Raw genomic sequence first — 5,711 nt, 5'->3', positions numbered from 1 at the left:
GGCAGCCCGCCAGGCTTCCCCATCCCTGGGATTCCCCAGGCAAGACACTGGAGTGGGTTGCCATTTCCTTCTCCAGTGCATGAAACTGAAAAGTGAAAGTGAAGTTGCTCAGTTGTGTCCGACTCTTCGAGATCCCATGGACTGCAGCCTTCCAGGCTCCTCCTTCCACGGGCTTTTCCAGGTGAGAGTACTGGAGTGGGGTGCCATTGCCTTCTCCAATAATAACTTGGTTAGGTTTTAAAGACAATCCCATCCTGACTCTATAAATTACTTCTTCCAAGTCGCTGGTTCAGTCAACTTAAAGACTGTCTGCACTTGATAGCTCCTAAAAAAAAGAATCCATAAATACTGGACATATATTTAACTGATGCTACTAAATTTAACAAGGATATTCTGATCAACAGCTGGATTTTAGGAATGTTAGAAAGATACCATTAATAAACATTCATGAGATAGTTTCTGGAACTTTTTTTTTTGACTGCACCCCGTAGCATGTGGAATTGTAGCTCCCCAATCACTGATGGAATCCGTGCCCCTTGAATTGGAAGAGTGAAGTCTTAACCAATGGACTACCAGGAAAGTCCCTGGACCAATACTTTTGGTAAGTCATGTTGATAAGACGATTAAATTTGTTCAAGATTATAAAAATATTATCTTTCAACCTAATCATTTCAATCAGTCCATCCTCAGCCAGACTAGCCCTTTGTCTGTTCAGAGGCATTTCCTGTCTAGTGATGTGTGTGTGTGCTAAGCTGCTTCAGTTGTGTCCGACTCTTTGTGACCCTAGACTGTCGCCTGCCAGGCTCCTCTGTCCATGGGATTCCAAATTTCTTAGACATAGAAAAAAAAAAAAGCATGGTGCTAAACTGTGTTACATTAATTTTACCAATAATGACTCTTTTTTGGGGGGACAATACTACAAAAAGTAAATATCCTTGTGCTGTGAAGACAGACACACACATATTCCTGAGAATCGGGAACTGTTTTTCGTGACATAACCCAGACATGGAGAACCTACCGAATTAGTCATTTTAACCACACCTCACAAGAGGCTCTTGGGTTCTTATCCTACAGGGGAATCGGGTTCTTTTCTAAGTCAGGACCGTGGGAATCTTAGACCATGCCCATGTATTTCTTCCCCAACTCCCTCAGTGGACTATCGGTCTTTTCTAGAGTCTGGAACTGGAGTTATGCCTGCTAGCTAATGGGACACCTCTAGTCTTAGGTTGTCAGACAGAACACACTTCAGGCTATGCAACCGTGTCAAAGTACATTATGTTTTTTAGCCCAGAGTTTGAATTTTACTTGACTGACTGGTAAGAGTCTGTGCCACTGCAAACACACAGGATTAACTCCAAAAATGCGCTGGAGCCATTTATATGTAAAATAAATTAAACGTCCGCAGATTTCAATGCTTTTACAGCCAGAAGCTGTTTCTTTTCCTAAGTTAGATCACTGATAAGTGAAAGTGAAAGTCACTCTATTGTGTCCAACTCTTTGCAACCCCATGGACTGTACTGTCCATGGAATTCTCCAGGCCAGAATACTGGAGTGGGGAGCCTTTCCCTTCTCCAGGGGATCTTCCCAACCCAGGGATCGAACCTGGGTCTGCTGCACTGCAGGCAGATTCTTTACCAGCTGAGCCACAAGGGAAGCCCTATCCCTGATAACATAAAAGTAACTTGCCTCCATGCTTTTATCTCTGTTTGCAAAATGTATTATGTGTGCTAAGCTATCTGACTGCTGGTAATTTTTTTTAAAATGTCTTTATGTGGTTTTGGTGTTTTGTTTTGTTTTTTTTTGTTTTTTTGTTTTTTTTAATATTTATTGGCTTATTTGGTCCCGTTGGGCCCTAGCTGCAACACGAGGGATCTTGGCTGCCTTATTCAGCGTCTTCGTTGCAGTGAGCTGTCTCTCTAGCTGTGTGGGCTTAGTTCCCTAACCGGGGATTGAACCTGCTTCCCCTGCATTGCAAGGTGGATTCTTAACCTCTGGACCCCGAGGGAAATCCCTTGATAATGTTTAAACATGAATTTGTTTTCCTTGAATACCAGGAATCCCAAGTGAAGGCAAAACCTTATCTAACCCTGTACATGAGCGTCTTCACTTATATATAATGAGGTAGTTACGAAGAGCCACCTTGAGTCAACATAAACGAGGACTTTGGTGGGGATGTTTATAAGAAAAACTCTCACTATGCAGGACTGTTTAGGATGGGGTAGTAGAACAACATATCCCCTCTTTCCAACATTCTTGTCTTCAGTGCCTCACATTAGAATCATCGTATCAAAAGGGATTGGACCTATAACCACAGGGAAAAAAGGCTTTCACTCAATATTTTGCGAGACACATTTACTCAGGCAGCTTACACTATACATGTGTGTAACTTTGTTTTGCTCCCTTTCATTTAAGAGACATTCATATACACATCTTGTATTTGTCAGGTACTTCCCTAAGCAGCTCACAAATGTTAGCCTGTTTCACTTAACAAAGCAGAAATGTAGTAAGTGTAGGCGGTGTTATTGATTTCACCTACAGATAAGGAAACAGAGGCAAAGAGGTATTAGCTGCTTTGGTCATAGAGACACGACTGGTAAACGGTAGGATTACAAACGCTGAGTTGCAACCAGACTCCCAGATTTGCAGAAACAGCAGAACATGTGACCCAGAAGGAGGGCCCAGAGGTCCAGGAGAGGCTGCACCAGCTCCCTGAACCTTGTCCCTTCCTTTTTAAGGAGGAAAGGTCCACAGTGACAGCTCCAACTTAGTTGTTTCTGTAGAAAAACTACCACAACACCCTTTGCAGCTCCTGGCTGGGCGTCCCGGGACAACGAGCACTTGAGGTTCTGGAAAAAGCTGCTGCTTCTCATTGGTTCCTGGGGACTCTTCTCTGTGCAGACAGCTTTCCAGGTGAGGACTCACCTCAGCAGAGAGAATCGCTGCTCTGTGATACTCACCTCCCTCCTTTTCTTCCCACAAGACGGTGGGAAAAATCAAATGCTCTTGTCGGTTTTAGACAGGAAGTGCCAAGTTTATTGATTGATATTTATGCCAAAGGGGAGGGAGCCTATTTGATTTGAGAAATAATGCATTGCCTCTACTATGGCTTCCCTGGTGGCTCAGCGGTTAAAGCATCTGCCTCCAATATGGGAGACCTAGGTTCGATCCCTGGGTCGGGAAGATTCCCTGGAGAAGAAAATGGCAACCCACTCCAGTATTCTTGCCTGGAGAATCTCATGGACGGAGGAGCCTGGTAGGCTGCAGTCCACGGGGTCGAAAAGAGTCGGACATGACTGAGCGACTCCACTTTCACTTTCACTTTCTACTGTGTATATGATAGATGTACTGTGGGGGTGCGGGGGGAAACTTCTTGGAAGGACGAAGCCAGCTTTCCATTCTGAGCAGATGAATAGTACGGAGGGGTTTGGAAGTTGGTGGGTGAGTGGAGAGGTAATAACATTTGCAGAAAGGATGCTGACCCAGGTAGCGTTCACCTAACACACCTACAGTGCCGAGACAGGAGGCAACTGTGGTTCTGTTTACTCCCTTAGGAAACATTCTACAGGAGGTAGCTTGTTCCTTAGATAAAGGTTAACCAAGAAAACAAAGCAGTCGGTTCAAAGTCAGAGAGGAAATATGCAGAGGAACATGGACTAGAATGCACGGTAGGCTGACAGTTAATTCAGATCCTGTGAAAAAGAAAGTTAATGTAAAATATTTTATCAATAATGTTATGGCCATAAAATGTTTTTTTAGTTTTCTTTTTAATTGAAATATAACTGCTTTACAACGTTGTGTTAGTTCCTGTTGTACAACAAAGTGAATCAGCTATCTGTACACATATATCCCTTTCCTGGGCTTTGTTGGTGGCTCAGATGGTAAAGAATCTGCCTACAATGCAGCAGTCCTGGGTTCAATCCCTGGGTTGGGAAGATATCCTGGAGGAGGAAATGGCAACCCACTCCAGTATTCTTGCCTGGAGAATTCCTTGGACAGAGGAGCCTGGCGGGCTGCAGCCCACGGGGTCACAGAGTCGGACATGGACCAGTGTTCACTCGCTCATGAGGTGCCCTCCCTCATGAGGCTCCCCGCCCACCCCATTCCCCCTGTAAGTCATCGCACAGCACTGAGCTGAGCTCCCTGTTACACAGCAGCTTCCAGCCAGCCATCTAATCCACACATGGTCGTGTGTACATGTCAAGGCCACTCTCTCAGTTTGCAGTGAATGGCTTTTCACATCTTGTTTTCCCTTCTAACTTTATCTCTCTACCTCCTTCCAGTTCTCATATATGTTGCATATTGAATATGTCTAAGCAGAGATTTACACATTATAATCGAGGATCAGGTACTGTTTTGTGTTCTACATTTTCTCCTTTGATTTCAGGATTCTCTATTATTTAGAGTTTGCTTTCTTTGTTTAAATTGCTCAATATTTTGCAAATATTTCCAGTCAGGATGGCTGGGTCTGAAGTGCTTTGTGTGTGTGTGTGTGTGTGGACTTTGCCCTTTGCCAAAGCTAAAAGCTCATGATGACTAGGCAGTCTTCTAGAGCCTCTTCAGTTTTCAATCTACTCAATAACAAGGCAACATGTTTTGCTGTTGCTGCTGGGGCTGGCAGTACTTTTCACTGTGTGTGTGTGTTTGCACCTGCCTAACAGAACAGTTTCATATTAAATGGCTTGCAGGATTGTAACAATGTTACAACCCTAGAAATTTGGCATCAAACTCATTTTGCCTCTTACAGGAGGCTTTCAGACTAAAGGTCACATTTGCATCTCGGAATGCTGGACTTCTACTTGATGCTGGGAAGGACTGAAGGCAAAAGGAGAAGGGGGCAGAAGATGAGATGGTTAGATAGCATCGCTGACTCAATGGAGATGAATTTGAGCAAACTCCGGGAGATAGTGGAGGACAGAGGAGCCTGGTGTGCTACAGTCTATGGGGTCTCAAAGAGTTGGACACGACCTAGAGACTGAACAACAACAAATCCTGAGGCTTTCTGAAAGATGAGATAAATGCCCAGAGACATTTTTGTTTCTCACAACTGAGAGTGGAAGTGTTACTACTGAGAGCTAGTTAGTAGAGTCCAGTGATGTTATTATACATTCTATGATGCATAGAATTGCCTCCCCCAACAAAGACTTATCTGCACTGAAATATAAATAGTGCTAAATTTAGGGAACCCTAATAAACCCTACTAAACCCTACTAAAACCCTACTCTAAACGGAACCCTACTCTAAACCCTACTCTAAACCCTACTCTTGAACAGTTCTATGAAGACCTACAAGACCTTTTATAACTAACACCCAAAAAAGATGTCCTTTTCATTATAGGAGACTGGAATGTAAAAGTAGGAAGTCAAGAAACACCTGGAGTAACAGGCAAATTTGGCTTTGGAATACGGAATGAAGCAGGGCAAAGACTAATAGAGTTTTGCCAAGAAAATGCACTGGTCATAACAAACACCCTCTTCCAACAACACAAGAGAAGACTCTATACATGGACATCACCAGATGGCCAACACCGAAATCAGATTGATTATATTCTTTGCAGCCAAAGATGGAGAAGCTCTATACAGTCAGCAAAAACAAGACCAGGAGCTGACTGTGGCTCAGACCATGAACTCCTTATTGCCAAATTCAGACTTAAATTGAAGAAAGCAGGGGAAACCACTAGACCATTCAGGTATGACCTAAATCAAATCCCTTAT

General features: G+C 43.6%; 1 long non-coding RNA gene across 1 annotated transcript in view; it reads left to right on the top strand.

The window, feature by feature from the left end:
• The first annotated feature begins 2,702 nt into the window (after window positions 1–2,702).
• The window catches only part of LOC104987655, a 12,916-nt gene continuing 9,907 nt past the window's right edge, over window positions 2,703–5,711 (top strand). The window contains exon 1 of the long non-coding RNA XR_825153.1: window positions 2,703–2,910. This is a non-coding gene — a long non-coding RNA (uncharacterized LOC104987655). The remainder of the gene's footprint in view (window positions 2,911–5,711) is intronic.

Source organism: Bison bison, unplaced genomic scaffold, assembly GCF_000754665.1.
Source record: "Bison bison bison isolate TAMUID 2011002044 unplaced genomic scaffold, Bison_UMD1.0 scf7180017846143, whole genome shotgun sequence".
Lineage (NCBI taxonomy): Eukaryota > Metazoa > Chordata > Mammalia > Artiodactyla > Bovidae > Bison > Bison bison.
Note: the sequence above shows the minus strand (reverse complement) of the source record. Positions and strands in the feature narration are given on the sequence as shown.